The sequence below is a fragment of the Meles meles genome, chromosome 14, assembly GCF_922984935.1.
Source record: "Meles meles chromosome 14, mMelMel3.1 paternal haplotype, whole genome shotgun sequence".
In the NCBI taxonomy this organism is placed as follows: domain Eukaryota; kingdom Metazoa; phylum Chordata; class Mammalia; order Carnivora; family Mustelidae; genus Meles; species Meles meles.
In genome coordinates this window covers 53564722-53582160 of record NC_060079.1, presented here as the reverse complement: position 1 = coordinate 53582160, position 17439 = coordinate 53564722, and the positions used below count along the sequence as shown (strand labels likewise).

At 38.7% G+C, this 17439-nt stretch overlaps 1 pseudogene; it reads left to right on the top strand.

Annotated features, from left to right (window-relative positions):
- The first annotated feature begins 15294 nt into the window (after positions 1-15294).
- On the top strand, positions 15295-16579 carry LOC123925049 (annotated as a pseudogene).
- The last annotated feature ends 860 nt before the right edge of the window (positions 16580-17439 follow it).

Below are 17439 nucleotides of genomic sequence, written 5' to 3'. Positions count from 1 at the left end.
AGTCTGTGTTTTGGAGAAGGCCCAGATACTAAGTTCTTACCCTCAAATAATTTATTACCGAGTCCTAGAAAAATAGCCTTTGGACACTTAGATCCAAAGCATTGTGTAGATGGTTTTGGATATGTGCCTCTAGGCTACATGTGCACGTTAGTGTTTGTGTTATCCAGTTCAGAATGAGATCTGGGGCTGTTATCAGTTTAGAGCAATATTTCTAGATAAGTGAGGTGGTTTGGTCGCCTCAAAGTGCCATGCCTGGGTTGAGTTGGTACTGTACTCTATGGCTGAAAATGTGAATTAGACTTCAAAAAGGACTAAATTTACCTTAGGTTGATTAGAATAATTTACCTTTTCTAAAGTACTTCCACATGTATTACCTCAGGAATAAGACTTTATAAATATTTTATGTTGTGACTTCCCTTCAACAACATGTCAGCATGAGGTGAACGGATAATAAAGAACAGATAATAAAGAACAGTGCAGGACCAGAACTCAGAATGCCAGCCATAGCTTCATCTATTTTGTTTCCTATTGCCAATAGTCCGCCCCCCCACCCCAATGTCTAGTTGATTTAGATGGAAAGGATAAGTTTCTCTGGTAGGAAAGCCAGTGGACATGTATGTGTGTGTGTGTGTGTGTGCGTAGGCATGCACTTGTGCCATTACATGTCTTTCCAGAGGTCTTGGTTTATTGCAATAGCCTTGCCAATCCTTCAATTACTGTTTTCTTTCATGAGAAATTGTTACTGGAATGGACTCACCCTTTTAGGGAGCTGTGAATGTGGTTATAATTGCTTGTTTCTAAGATAATTGTTCTGACTGCATAGCCCTGGAAAAGTTACTTGAACAAATGGAATGTGGAGGAGAGCATGAGCTGCATTCAGACTCAAATCCTGGCTGCAAGCCTTGCTGCCACCATGGACCCTTGTCCTTGAGTAACCACAGTAGATTGTGAGAGATGTGAAACTGAGAAGTTCTACAAACAAAGCCATCTCAAGGTGCAATGACCCCTTGATTTTTGACATTTCCTTGCAGGAAGGATTTTCTTTTGATGATTAAGTTACCCATTCTTGCTTTCGATGGCTTCAAATCCAGTAGCTATAGAGTACTAGACTCTCCAGTAGAGCCTACTCCTCTCTTTAGAGAAGGTTCTGATGATTCAGGATCTGAATGTTATCCAAGTCTGCAAGAGCAATGGAAGGGAAACAGAATGGTGAAAGGCTGATTGATTTTAGGCATTAAACCAATGCAAAATTTTCTAACATCTGTATTGTTGGTGCTATCAATAGCCTTTGATTCCATTGATCAAAGAGTTGTGCTAATTCATTACAAGCTGACATGAAATGATTATCTTCTTTTCTCCTGGGGAGAAGCTAAAATACACTGTGACTTTAAAGTGTAGGATGCCAAGGTGTTATCGAATGCAGTTATATAGAATGCAGTTGGTTGTTTTTTCCTTAAACTTTAGGCTCATTTTACTTTCTTAAAAGGAAACTAGTAGGGAACTCCTCATGACCCATTTCTGCTGCAATGCCTGAAACTTAGTTACCACAGAGGTTATGGAATCTTTAACTTGCTTAGAATAAGCCAGGTAGTAATTCACAATGGAAAATAGAGACCAATGTTGTAATAAGGTGAGTAACCCAATCAACCCAATATAATTTAAAGAAAGATTGCTTAAGCATTCCTGAATTCATGGAAAGCAAGTTACCACTGTCAGGAAAATCAACCTAACAAATCAATGTTGCTCTTCTGTATCTTGTTTTCATTTTGTTCCCCAAACAACCTTCTCTTTCTATTAAGGAACCACCAGGTCAAAGTTTAATACAATTTATATGTAAAGGATTGTCAGGATTGGAAATTATTTGCACTTGATCAGTTTCAAGGAATTACTGCAAAGAGTTGCCACCCAAAGAGCTCTCTCAAAGCCAGATTACAAGGCAGAGTCCATACCAGGCTGCCTCTGTGAGCATTGAGCTCTGTGGCTCATTTTGCTGAGCATTTTTTTTTTCCCCAGTGACTAGAGTTTAAATATGCCTCGGAAGCTACCATTTAATTTTTCAAGATGTCACTGCAAAACCAGGCGAATCGTATACTTCCTTTTCGAAGTTCTTTTTAGCCATGACAACGCAATGATAATTTTCCACTATATCAAACCACAACAACTATGCAACCATTGAAGAGGATGAAGCAGACCTTTATATACTAACATGGAAGGACCTAAAAGATGCACTGTTAGTGAAAAGAACAACAGAAAGAAAAATATGTTTGTGAAAAATCTGTTATTTACCTCAATATATAGAAAATGGACTAAAGTCATACACACAAAACTGTAAATTTGGTTACCTTTGGGGAGAAAAATGGGAGTGGGTGAGGGGTAAAAAAAATGGACTTCTACATTTTACTCTGTATGTATATATACTGGCTCCTTTTTGCTGAAATACATTAATGAATTATTTATGTAATATAGTTTTCAGAGACTAATTAGAAATGTGATCACAGTGCTTTTCAAACACACTGAGCAAAACACCTATTTTATTCTTTGGCTTTGTGTCAGCATATACACACAGTTGTTGTTCTGTCATTTACTGTAGCACAGATAAGAAGGGGTTAAGCCATCTAGGTCACTTTTAAACGCCTGGATTCTTGCAATCAAGGCAATCAAAATCTGCTTCCACCTTAGCCCTCTGCCACCATTCATCAAATAGGTCCTGCTCTGCTGGGAAGACAATCTGGTTTCACAAGTAGGGAAATACCCAGCTGCAAATGGTTTGCACAGAGCTGGTGGGAAGAAAGCTACTAAGGTTTCCGCCAGAAGGAGGACAGCGGTATCTGGCTCCTACGTGGGTCACTGGGTGTGCTTTCTTTCCTTCAGGGAAGCCTTCCCTGAATAGCGGGACGCCCTGGAGATGAGTGAAAAATGTCCTGGCACACAGAGAGGTCATTGGAAGCCAGTGTTAAACTAATTCGAACATGAACAAAATAAGCATCGGGAATTCTTTAGAATTCCAAAGGACCCAGCCTGGGCTGACTGCCTTTCTCATTTCATTTGTGTTGTCAAAGCTTCACTGTCACACCTTGTGATGTCTCATTTTCTTTCTATGTCTGTTACGAAATCGCATTTTTACAAAGCTGGAGGAATTCACTGCTGGCCCTGGTGCGTGGGGTTCTTGGTGAGCACAGGGATGTGTTTTTCCCTTCTTTCCTTTTAGCCCTTCAGATCTCTAACTTCCTTCAGCCTGAGCTTTCTGAACTACCTCGTGTAGTTCTAATAGGGATATGTCATAAAATGGGGACATAAAGCACCTCAGTCCCTGAATTTTCTTGGGAAAGAGTAAAGTTCATTCCTTTGTCAGTGTCTAACTGAATCTTTTGTTTTCTTTTTTGCTTTTCTTTCCCTGAATACTCTTCTGGGAGTCACAGTTTTGGCCAGATCATTCCTTGATATAGGAGGGAATAAGAACTTCTAGAGGTATTTGGGAAGGGGTCAAGAGGGAATCATTCCTCCACAAAGCTAGCCTCCTTGTTGAAAAGTTTGCTTCTTTTTCCCTTTTTGGACTCCTGTTGGAGAGCCATGCAGGTATCCGTGTGAAAAGGTTTGAAAAAGTATGCTTGCTATTAAGAACTGGAAACAGGCCTAAACCATGCCGAATCACCTTATCATTCTCCCATATATATTGTTATCAAAGTACTTATAAAACTCTCAGTTTTACACCTAAAATGAGATCCTTAACTTGAAGAAGAAAGTTATAGTTCACGGAGTTGAGATGTAAAATCCACTGTGGAAAGTTAAAGAAGCAGGATTATTTAATCTATATAAAAATTTATCACTCTCCAGTCTAGAGAGAGATACTAGCACATTTCTGGTGGTACCTGCCCAGGCCATACTCACTTTTTCTAACAACAGATACCCCTCTACCCACCACCAACATCCAGCCCTGTTTGCGTCATAGAATCTTACCTACCTCTCCTTCTTGGCAATACTGAGTGACCAAAGTTCAAAAGTTGTTCCATCAAAAGCTCAAAAATGTTCCATCCAGACACTGGGTTAGGCCAATAGGTTCTGTAACAGGGGTTTTATTTGCGAAGTACACCCTCCTATGTTTCTACTTTCCAGTGGTTCTGCTTCTTTTTCTCAAATCCTTCTGCTATTTTTGCCCAGGGAAGGGCAGGGAGAAGAGAAAAGCTTCTAGCGTTTCCTGGCTAACAGATTCAGGTTTGGGTGTATGTTTTCTGCCTGTAGAGAAGCCCTTCATTCATGTCACCAGAGCCACAGGGCACTTCTTGTGCAGGAGGGTAGAAATATCTGATCAAGGGGTCAGGGCCAATGGTTGTGAGCAGGGCGTTATAAGCCCAGAGGGCGGCTTTATGAGAATTAGGAAAAGACACCCTCTTTGCATGGATGGAGATAGTAGATAGAAACCTGGCCAATTAACCAGTGCCTTGTTGCAAAAGTCAGAGACCCTTTTTCTCCTGATGGAGGCAGCACAACACTAGGATACGTGGCTTGGTGGATATAACACAGTTTGGATTTTGGGTCCCATTTGCTCTCCTGGCTAGAGGTCTTTGTGCAGTGCACTTGTGACTCAATTGTACACAGAAGCTCTGTACATGAAAATCACTTTCCACAGCCTCCATGTTCCAAGGTCGGGTTTTGAAAGTGACTGAGATTTCCTGGAAAATCTCAAATTGAAGAGGGTGAGGAGTATTGGAATGTGCCAGTTTGCACAAGGTACCCAGAGACTAGGAAGGACAGATTTTATAGAGAAGTTACACGTCTGGCCAGGGTTCCAAGATTACCATTTTGGGAAACAATTACCTATAGCTATCGCTAGTTTCTTGGGTTCTCACTGTACCTTGGGTTTAGGAATTTGCTTTGGTGCTATAAATTTTCACACAAGGGTTTCAATAAATAGGAGTTATTTGGCCAACATGGTAGCAACTTTTATTCCCACATTTGGATTCAAGCTTCTCTGTAACCAAACTCTTTCTGCAATGTTACATTTATGCAGTGCTTTAGTAATCAGTAATCTCATGTACTCACACCAATGTAGTCAAAGTCATACTATGACTGTGTTCTTGTAAAATTCCTATGTTCTGATCTTCATGGGGTTCCTTGAATTCCTAAATCATCTATACTGATTAGCTCAGAGTGTTTCTGGTTAAAGATTGACCATATCAGCCCTGCCCCATGAAAATAAAGGATATGAACTAGGGGAAGCTTGAGTTTCCAGAAATCAAGTTTATTTGGGAATAGCAGAGAAATTGCAGTTTAGGACCCACAAGTTGCAGCAAGTTACAGGCTATTCCACCAGGATTTTGGGTAGGTTGCTTTTATGGGTAAGGAGTGCCAAGGGGGAGGGAGTCCAGTCAGGGTCCATGCAGTGAGTTCATTGGCTAGAAGATGGGGGGAGATTCTTGGCAGATGCTCATTGGTCTAAAGATAAGTTTCTGGGGCACCTGGGTGGCTCAGTGGTTTAAAGCCTCTGCCTTCAGCTCAGGTCATGATCTCAGGGTCCTGGGATCAAGCCCCACATTGGGCTCTCTGCTCAGCAGGGAGTCTGATTCCCTTCTCTCTCTGCCTGCCTCTCTGCCTACTTGTGATCTCTCTCTCTCTGTCAAATAAATAAATACAAATTTAAAAAAAAGATAAGTTTCTGTTTTTCATAAATCAGGCATTTACAGGAAATCAGTCTCTCAGTCTTTAAGTTTTGCTTTTCTGAGGGCACATGGGTGAGATTCTTCATTCCATATCTTCTGGTTCCATTTAGATTAAAATCCTTTCTCACTCCCACTATGGTCTTGGAGAAAAAAAAAATAGTTCTCTTGTTAAGGAAGTTTGGAAAAGACTGCATAATATACTTCTCTCTTCATATTATCTTCTCTTTCACATTATTATAATCATCTTAGGGTCTGTGAAAATTACTCTAATAGCCCTTTAAACCCTGTTTAACTCAGAATGACCTAGGCTTCCTTGACTCTGAAACTCTTTGTTCCCATGGAACCATTCTAGGAAAAAAATTTGGCAAATATTGTTCTAGATTTTGTTCTTACAATGAAGATAATGAAGGGACATTTTGTTCTGGGCCATAAGAAAGTCATATATTTTCAGAATGGTTTCTTTTCTTTTCTTTTCTTTTTTTTCAGAATGGTTTATTTTCTTATTTAGGAAATCATTTCTCCCTCTTGTAAAATAGACTGTGGGCTTCTGTTTTCTCAAGCGACCTATGCTTGTCTGGTTTTTGTTTTTAATACTTGCTGTATTTGAATAAGTTCTGATTGTTTTCCATCCCTTCTGTTCTTTTCTACGAAAAATAATTTGGGGGAATTTTTTCATTTTTTTCACTTATGCTTATGCATAAGGGCTTATGCATAGCTCTTTGCCATGTACAGAGTATTTTCACATTTATTATCTTATTGATCATTACTATGACACAGTCATTTTAAACAACCTTGCAAATAGTATTTAAAAATCATTAGGGCCATTAATATTCTATTTAGTCTGCAAAAATTTGAAATGGCTGACTCCTCTGTATCACAGAACTAAGAGAATATAAAATTTTGCCTGTAGCAAAAATGCTCAGAGCTTTTATTTAAACACAGATTGTGAGACTCCGATGAAAACTAACAGGGAGGAAAGTTAAAGGGCAGGAGACTTGTTTACTACTGTTAGTGTTAGAAATAATGCCTTTAAAATATCTTTTTTTTAAAATTTTTATTTATTTATTTGACAGAGAGAGAGATCACAAGTAGGCAGAGAGGCAGGCAGAGAGAGAGGAGGAAGCAGGCTCCCCGCGGAGCAGAGAGCCCGATGCGGGGCTCGATCCCAGGACCCTGAGATCATGACCTGAGCCAAAGGCAGTGGCTTAATCCACTGAACCACCCAGGTGCCCCAAATAATGCCTTTTAAAAGTTGTGCTTCTCCTAATTTGTTTCAATTTCTGGTCATACCATTTTCTCAAAGATTCTGGGACTGAAGTCATGAGAGTCTCTAGTAACCTCCAGCAAATAAATATGTAAGTAGAAATATTTTGTTTGGTATCTTTAATTTACCCAAAAGCTCATGAGAGGGAATGTTATTTTTTTTTAAAGATTTTATTTATTTATTTGACAGAGAGAGATCACAAGTAGATAGGGAGGCAGGCAGAGAGAGAGAGAGAGAGAGGGAAGCAGGCTCCCTGCTGAGCAGAGAGCCCAATGCGGGACTCGATCCTGGGACCCTGAGATCATGACCTGAGCCGAAGGCAGTGGCTTAACCCACTGAGCCACCCAGGCGCCCCGAGGGAATGTTATTTTTAAAGTTATTTTCTAACTATAAATTCAAGGATTTCTTAGTTGTTTTGTTTTGCTGGTTTCTGTTAGAAGTAATACATATTTGTCTAATGACTCAGTAACAAAGTTATTTTGTTAGCTTTGTTAGCAAACAGCTGAAATTTATACCTTTCATACCTTTCCTCTGTTGTCCTTAGTACATAATATGATTATGTTAAGTCAGAACCAGTTGTAGTTAGCACTTAAAGATTCCTATTAAATTTATACCATTTTTGCAACTTTATTAAGGTATGTATAATTGACAAATTGTATATGGTTAAAGAGTACAATTGCTGGTTTTTGATATATGTGAACATGTATGAATTGGTCACCACAATTAATGAGCATCTCCTATAAGCCCCCCTCCTCCCAAAGTTTTCTTGTATCCCTTTGCAATATCTCTTTCTTTCCCCGTCCCCAGGCAACCACTGACTTATTTTCTGTCCCTATAGTTTGATTTGCATTTCTAGAACTTTATAAAAATGAAATCATACAGTGCATATTTTTTATGTCTAGCTTCTTCGTTCAGCATAAAGATTTTGAGATTCTCAATGTTGTGGGGTATATTAATAGTTCCTTCCTTTTAAAAACATCTTTTGAGCATAAATGGTATTTTTGAGCATATATTATTGTTGAGTAGTATTTTATTATATGGATAGTTTGTCTATTCACTGTTGCTGTGCAATGGTTTTTTTCTAGTTTATATTTTGCTTTTATTTTTGGCTATTGTGAATGAAGGTGCTATGGAAAATGTACGTAGCAGTAAGTAGAATGGTTGGATAGTCTGGTGGGTGTGTATTTACCATTTTTTAAAAGAATTTTTCCAGTGTCACTTGTGATAACATCTCAATGGATCGTGATCAGAATATCAATCATAAATCCAAAAAATATCTTGAGCATATATTACATGTTGGGTACTATGCCAGGAGCTGAGGATAAAACAGAAATAAAAATAGACATCTTGCCTATTTTTATGTGGCTTATAGTTACATTAAATAACTATAGTTAATTCAATAGCTATTTTAATAATTGTGTCACATGCTTTGAAAGACAGAAAGTGATTCTCTGAAACTCTACAATATAGTAAACTGACTCTTATACCTGGAAGTGATCATTTCAGGTACCACATGACTCTAGGAGGAAGTGATAATTAAGGATGAATGTTGACAAACTAGGCAAAGAGCTGGAGGATATGGAAGGTGGAAGAACATTTCAGAAAGAGGGAGCATCAGGGCACCTGAGTGGCTTAGTCAGTTAAGCATCTGCCTTCAGCTCAGGTCATGAACTCAGAGTTCTGGGAATGAGCCCAGCACTGGGCTCCCTGCTCAGTGGGGAATCTGCTTCTCCCTCTGCCTTCTGCCCTCTGCTCAAGCTCTGTCTCTGTCTCTCAAATAAATAAATAAATAAATAAATACAATTTTATAAAAAAGAAAGAGGGAGCATCATGTGCAAAGGCTCTGAGTTAAAGGGAAACAGGTACATTTGAGGATCTGAAAAAGTCCAGGTAGCTGGAGTAGAAGGAGGGAGGAATCAGATAATGCAGGTCCAGGGTGGTCTTATTCATGATTGGACCTTTATTTCAAGAGAACGCAAAAGTGTTTTAAGCAGGAAGGTCATGCACTCTGATTTGGATTTTGAAAAGATCACTCTGGCTGCAGTACGAACAGAGTACAGGGGGCTTTAGAATGGATGTGCAAGACCAGATAGGAGGCTCCTTCAGTGGTGCCAGCGTGAGCTTAGGTGATGTGCCAGGTATTGCAAATAGATGGATTTGAGAGCTGTTGGGGAGATAAAATTGACAGGTATTGAAGATAGGCAAGATATGCCATGCAGTGCAAAAGGGCTCAAGATTTTCAGCTTGTACAACAGTGCCATTTGCTGACATACAGACCTCTAGAATAGGGCCAAGTTTAGTGGGGGGAGGAAGCCAAACTTAGTTTTGAAAAATTGAGTTTGTGGTACATTGGAATGACGCTGTTGCGCATGTCATACAAGATGAGGCATGAGCTCAAAGGAGAGGTCTGGGGGAGGAAATACATGTGTGAATAAGCAGTATATATAGAGAAATGGTACCTGAAGCTGTGGATCTGAATGAGCCTGGGGTGGGGAGGTTGTCTAGAGAAGAGATGAAGACCTTGATAAACATTGAAGAACTTTTAGGAACCGCAGTATTTAATGGTCAAGTAGGAAAAGATGAACCTGAAAAGAGAAGACATGGCCAGAGACAGGAGGAAAACTACGAAGCGTAGTCATAGAAGTTCAAGATGTTACTTAATCAAGATTGAAGGCCAAACCGGAACAGGCAATGAATGAAGCTGTTAACAAAGCACTTCCAAAAGTAGAACACGTCGTACAATTGAAAGAGCACTAGACTGAAGATCTGGTGTCAGTAAGGCACTTACAGTTCTTGAACATGTATTACGTGCCAAGTACTGAGGTTAACTCTTGTCCTTCCAATTATCCCTGTGAAGAACATTCTATTGTTCTTGCACAGATATGAGAAGATAAGAATCAAAATGATAGTATCAAATAAGGAGGACCTCGTGTCATACACCAGAGACAGCTAAATGCGGAATGATTGCTTTTGCGGATTCATGAATCTGGAAGTAATGTTTTTCTTTGATCTTCAAAATTTCATTTTTAAATTGAATTACAAATTATCTTCCATTTACTTCCTGAAGGTAATATAAAACACACGCTAAAACTGAGGTTAAAAAATATTCTCATTAGGTAGGGAAAGACTGTAAATGTAACATTTCAAGTGCTTCTCTTCTCAAAAGTTTAGTGACTGTGTCTCACAAATTCAAACTCTTTTCCAGAGTGTTGGTATTAATTCAAAGAACAGATGCTTAAGCTTATGAAGAGCATGACAATCCACTGGTTTTATCATGGACACAAAGTAATTAATGGCAAAAGGGGCCATATGTTAAAACCTTCACGGGTAGCGTATGAGGCAGTTTTGTGGTTTAAATGAAAGGGCTTGGACCCATATAACCATTTTTTTTTTAATCTCCCTGTGCATTTTACTATTTCCATGTTCTTCCAGCTAATTACCAGAAGCACTTGTACCATTCCTTTCGAACAACCTTGTCATCTTTTCCTCCTTGATCCTGCTGTAAAGTTGAAATGCCGAATTTATGACATTGCAATCATTTTCATGGCAACAGACTGTGGCATCGTAAAAACAAGATTATGATGACTTCACTGCAGGATCAGACAGAAGGAGAAACCGAGTTCTTTGCAGGAGAAGCTCTTTTTCAGACCCAAATTGCTTTGATGACAGCAGGGGAAAATACAGAAAATTATTGCCAGTGTAGGAAAAGACCCCAAAACTTGTCATACAAATGTTTCTATTAACTGTGCCCAAGTTGCAGCTATATTTGGAAGATCTGAGTCAGCCTTTTATATTTTTGAGAACAGATGTCCAGCCATTGAAACTTTTGTGGATATCAGTTATTTTAAGTGATGATCTTTTAAAAATAGATTTTCCTTAGCTACGATTTGACTGATGTTTGAAAAGTAAGCAAAAATATTTTGTCAGGTTTCTGAGGCCTAAAAATTATAGTGTATTTGAAAGTTGAAGTTCCAACAATGTTTGATGATTTCTTTACAGCTAAGTTTAATTTTTGGTTCAATTTGAAAAATGCTTCAGATAAATTGTGGAGAAAACCATGTAGTAGTCTACAATTATACTTTGAATCAAATTGTATCTTCTGTGTTCATAGTGATAAGTCAGATATATTTCTTTATCATATTACTGCTATAGTTTTTGTTCTTTTTAAAAAAATTGTTCTCATTTTACTTTTTTAAAGATTTATTTATTTATTTGAGAGCAAGAGAGAGAGCCCAACGTGGGGTTTAATCTCATGACACCAAGATCATGACCTGAGTCGAAATCTAAGAGTCAGATGCATAACCGACTGCACCACCCAGGTGCCCCAACAGTTTTTGTTTTTTAATATTAGAGTCAATTTATCTTTTTTTATACTTAAATTTCTTTTTCTATTGAGAGGCGGATTTCGCATTCCAACAATGCTTTGTGATATAACGACCTCTTTGTATGTACTGTGGTTGAACCTAATTCACAATATTGACGACTGTTATGAGCCAGGCATTGTCCTCGTCCTTGGATAGCCCACTGTCCAATCTTGCATAAATTGTAGTGTATTGCATTATAGGCATAAGCACTACAGAGGGACTCTCTCACCCTTTTTTATTCTCATTCGACAGAAAGTCAAGAGACCATTGCCTAATCTGAGACCTTGCCAAAGTGGACTTTTAGGTCGCATGATCTAAAAATTGCTAGGAGTTCATACTGGCAACCTGCCTCTGCATAAGTGTCCTAATGTCTAACTCTACCTTGAGATTTTGCCTGGTTGTATAGAGGTAATGGTACACCCCTGTAAGAGCTATATTTATTCTTCTCTCATCTTTGCCTACTTTTGGAAATTTTATGCAAAGGAGCTTGTAACAGAGAAGTTCAGAGATTGGATTTGGTTGTCCGATTGATCTGTGTCCTGGTTTTTTGGTGGCACTTTCTGCATAACATTAGACAAACATTCTCTTAGATGTTAAGGTGTTGATTCAGCTTTCTTTTGGTACGTATTTTCCAATCTTTTCCTGTTGCTTTCTGAGAGTGTTTCAGTTTAATCTTCCAGCTCACAAATTTCTACTCTGTTTGCATCCTACTATTTATCCCATTGCTCTATTTAAAAATTCCAAGTGTTATATTTGCCATTTATAATATTTTTTTTGCCATTTATAATATTTTAGTGGGCTCCTTTTCTTGAGATTTTCTATTGATGTTCCATGTTACTAGTAACTTCTCAAAGATATTTAAAGCCTTGCTATTTTAAATCTTTTGTCATTCTAACAATTCTACTTCAAATATTGTTCCTTTTGTTGTCTTTATAGTAATTGTGCTCCTTAGGTGTCTAAATATTTTGCCTTTTGAGATTAGGCCCTTATAGATTCTACCTCACTACCATTGATGGCGTTTACCTAACACTTGGGCTCAGTTTTCATTGGTAGATATCAGGGAGAAGTAACATTGGGAGAAGACAGTTTGGTGCCCTAGACAGGGGAGGGTTGAGGAGTGAAGACTCCGGAGCAGCTGGTTAGTTCCCAGTTAACTTTATTAATATTCTAAGCACATAAAACGTGGCCTTAATCTTATGTTAACCCATTAGGCTAGGGTTAGGCTACCACATTAGTGGTACCCAAAGTACCAGGCCAAGAGTATCCTTGGGAAAACTCCTCCTTTACTATTTCAAGTCAATTTTCAGTTTCCCCATTACTTCTTGTAGTTTTTGATAATGGCAGTTCAATAATTGCCTTCCTCTATAAGAGTTTTGCTATGGCTGATTTTGAGGAAGGAGCAAGGAAGCAAGCACTCTGTAGCTACTTTCTTTTTTTGACCTCATAATGTTCTCATAAAACAGGAATTGTGGTTTCTCCCTTTAGATTGCTTGTCTAGAGGGAAGGCATCATGAAGGCAGGAATAGTGTTTTCCTTCCTGCCTATTATTTTCATTCACATCCGCTCCTTTCTTCTTGATTCTGTGTGTTAGGATGTAGGTTTAAGTATGACTCTCAAATAAGGTAAAAGTTTGTTTGCTCTCATGCAAAAAGGCTGATAGTAAGTAATCTAGTTCTAATATGATGATGGCTTTGCTTCACAAAGTTCCCAGGGACATGGTCTCTTTCCAGTTCCCCTCTCTGTCATCCATAGGATGTAGTCTGAGATGGTGACACCAGCTCCCATGCAGCAGGAAGAAGGCAGGGATAAAGAAGGATTAGCAAATGGTATAACCCAGTTCTTTCTTGGGGGAATGTTACAGAGAGCTGGCTCACAAAACTTGTCTTACATATCAACCACAACTTAAATGCATTGTTATATCTAGCTCCAAGGAAGCTAGAAAATTAGTCTTACCATGGCCAGCCACGTACTTGCTAAAAATTTTATAATCATGGAAGAATAGGTATCAGGAGCAACCTGTAGTTTCTGCTACATCTTCTTCCCTTTCTTTCTTAATTTATATTGTCTTCCTATTTTCATTTGTTCCTTCCTCTCCTTCATTCCCTCCTCTATTATTATTTAGTGCCTAGTGTACACTGTGAGCTGTATTAAATGTTTTATAGCCTCAGTATTTTATTTTGCATTGCCATCACTCATTTGGAGAACAAAGATACCTTGCTATATTATGAGGAAATCTCAGAGAGAAAAAGTACAGGTTGGATGCAGAAGTTCTTTTTCTTGTATGAAAACAATTTGCTATTTTACAGATAAAGAAACAGACCCAAGGCAACTATGTCAAAGATTCAGGTTGAATTTTACTTCTGCAACTTACTAAGCTGTTATAGACATTCAACATTTATTCATTCACCAAATATGTGAAGCAGTCTGTCAAGTAGTAGGAATTCAACAATAAATAGGTAATCACAATCCCTACCCTCAGCTAGGCTGGAGATTGTAATCTAGTTGAGCAGCCAGGCAATTAAATAAGCAATTAGAGAGAGCAGATATACTCTACTGTGGTAGTTTGGGAAGCTTCATACTTTTCCCACTAGACTGTATTTCATCTCAAACAAAACAAAGTAAAATCTTTCATTTATGTAGTACTTCCCAGTATAGCAAATATTTTCAACATAGTAAGTAAGTAAAAAGAAAAATCAGGGGATTTCCAGGCAGGGGATATCATGACTTGAATCACAGAGGTAAAAATAGTTTTGGAGGAAAGTGATTAATTTGACCAGACCTAGTTAAATTTAGGAGAGTGGGAGAAGGTAAATTTTGAAACATGGGTATCACACCATGAAGAACCTTTAATGGCAGATTAAGGTGTTTGGACTTAGACAATAGGGACCTTTTTCATATCGACACCCAGAGGAATGGCTTATGATCCTGGTATTTTAGCAATTAGATGGAGAGGCAGGGGGCTGGAGATATCCGGGTTTGAAGACTGGAATGTTGATGACGTAAGTAAGGGAGGTGGGAGGTAAGTGTCTGATGTGAGTGCTCTTAGGATGGTTGAGTTGGAGAGTAGCTCTGGTGCCTACCAGTGACTGGCTGTGCTATTCTTGAGTGTAGAATCTGGTACACTCCATAGGGGAGGAAGTGTATGTCTTCGGTGAGGACTATTCAGCATTGTATGGGCTGCCACGACCTGCAGTGCTTTTCTCTCCTCCAGTGTGGTTACCCTTGGCTAGAGGGAAAAAAGTAGTGTGATCTTAAGACGGCACTCTGTATCATCCCGGATGTGCAGGGAAAGTGAGAGGTTAGTGTGATTTATATTGGGACCAGAGTATGGAAATGTTATGCTATGCTTTTTCATTACTTGGGCATTATGTCTGGGAGAGCCCTGACGCAGGTATGCTGTGGGAACTCCAACATTTAACACCTGTACTTACTGTTCCAACAGTAAATAACTAGGTAGCCTAGAGAAAAATCTCTTAGTGAATTTTTAAAAAATGCTGATATCCATGGCAGAACGAGCTATACCTTGGAAAACACATTTCTTCTTTTTAATTGCAATATAATTGACATATAACATTGTGTTAGTTTTAGGTGTAGAACATAATGATTTGATATATGTATATAATGTGAAATAATCACCACAATGAGTTTAGTTAGTGTCCATTATCATAGATGGTTACATTTTTTTCCTTATGATAAGAACTTTCAAGATCTACTCTCTTACTAACTTCCAAATAAAACATGCACTGTAGTCACCATGCTGTACAAAATATCCCCAGAATTTATTTATCTTATAACTGGAACTTTGTACCTGAAAATATAATTTCTTTATCCATTGTGCTGAGGACAAACAACGGATTTGAGTGCCTTATTCAAAAATGAAACAAGGGGCATCTGGCTGGCTCAGTCAGTAGAGCATGCCACTCTTGATCTTGGGGTTGTGAGTTCAAGCTCCACGTTGAGTGTAGAGATTACTTAAAATTAAAAAAAAAAAAAGGGCCATTTTGTGAAGAGACGAAGACTGAGCGGTGCGGCTGGGTCGTCGACCTCGAGCAGCAGTTGGCTTCTCCACGTAGAACCTGGGAGTAGGAGATTCAGAATCGAATCTCTTCTCCCTTCCCCCTCCTGGTTACAAATCATTTGAAATATATAAGTTAGTGGAACTTTGCTGGAGTGAGATTTTTTTGATCTTCAGCTACATTTTTCAGCTTTGTGAGGAACTTATCATCAAAGAAAATGGCCAGCAACGTTACCAACAAGACAGATCCTCGCTGCATGAACTCCCGTGTATTCATTGGGAATCTCAATACTCTTGTGGTCAAGAAATCTGATGTGGAGGCGATCTTCTCGAAATACGGCAAAATTGTGGGTTGCTCTGTTCATAAGGGCTTTGCCTTTGTTTAGTATGTTAATGAGAGAAATGCCCCAGCTGCTGTGGCAGGAGAGGATGGCAGAATGATTGCTGGCCAGGTTTTAGATATTAATCTGGCTGCAGAGCCAAAAGTGAACCGAGGAAAAGCAGGTATGAAACGATCTGCAGGGAGATGTATGGGTCAGTACCAGAACACCCTTCTCCGTCCCCTCTACTCAGCTCCTCTTTTGACTTGGACTATGACTTTCAACGAGATTATTATGACAGGATGTATAGTTACCCAGCACGTGTTCCTCCTCCTCCTCCTATTGCTCGGGCTGTAGTTCCTTCAAAACGCCAGCGTGTATCAGGAAACACCTTACGAAGAGGCAAAAGTGGCTTCAATTCTAAGAGTGGACAGCGAGGATCTTCTTCCAAGTCTGGAAAGTTGAAAGGTGATGACCTTCAGACCATTAAGAAGGAGTTGACCCAGATAAAACAAAAAGTGGATTCTCTACTGGAAAGCCTGGAAAAAATTGAGAAAGAACAGAGCAAACAAGGAGCTGGAGTTGATCAAGGATGATGAAAAAGAGGCTGAGGAAGGAGAGGATGACAGAGACAGCGCCAATGGCGAGGATGACTCTTGAGCACATAGTGGGATTTAGAAATCTTGTCCCATTATTTCTTTACCTAGGTGCTTGTCTAAGATCAAAATTTTCACCAGATCCTCTCCCCTAGTATCTTATTCAGCACATGCTCACTGTTCTCCCCATCCTTGTCCTTCCCATGTTCATTAATTCATATTGCCCTGCGCCTAGTCCCATTTTCACTTCTTTTGATGCTCCTAGTAGTTATGTTAAGTCTTACCCTGTAATTTTGCTTTTAATTTTGATACCTCTTTATGACTTAACAATAAAAAGGATGTGTGGTTTTTATCAACTGTCTCCAAAATAACCTCTCGTTATGCAGGGAGTACAGTTCTTTCCATTCATACATGAACTCAGTAGTTGCTTCTAACTGCAAAGGCAATCACATTAGTTGAGTAGCACCTGAGAGCAGCTTTGAGTTAGAGGTATGCGTGTTATACCCCACATAAGAGTGCTATGTGGGGCTGTTCAACACAAATGTAACAATGTATTTTTGTGAATGAGAGTTGGCATGTCAAATGCATCCTCTAGAAAAATAATTAGTGTAATAGTCTTAAGATTTGTTTTCTAAAGTTGATACTGCGGGTTATTTTTGTGAACAGCCTGATGTTTGGGACCCTTTTTCTCAAAATAAACAAGTCCTTATTAAACCAGGAGTTTGGAGAGAAAAAAAATTAAAAAAAAATCTTTAAAGAAATGAAACAAAAGTTCAGAATCAACTGAAAGGATAGTCAATCTTTGTGGAGAAGTATTTTCCATCCCAATTTATTTTGGGTATTGAATTGTACATCTGAAATTACAATAAATGAGGAGATGATCAAATTTCATTAAGAGCTTTAGAAACTTTGATGTTAGCCATTTGGAGGCTGAGAGGAGGGGTAGGAAGGACAAATAGCCAAAGCAGTGTTTGTATTTGTGTGGAGAGCATAGTATTGGATAAAATGAACAGAAAGTACTTTCTCCTCTGGATATGCCTTGCTTGGTTTTTGCTCTGTATTTATTTTTTAAATTTGTATTGTTCATTAAATATCTTGGCTGTAAATGAGATCTGTTTAGTATTAATGAAATGGAAATCTACCGTTGAATTCATCTGTCTTCCTTAACCACTGAAGAATTGTGTTCAACTGCAAGAAATAGAGACTTGAAATACAGTGGGTTC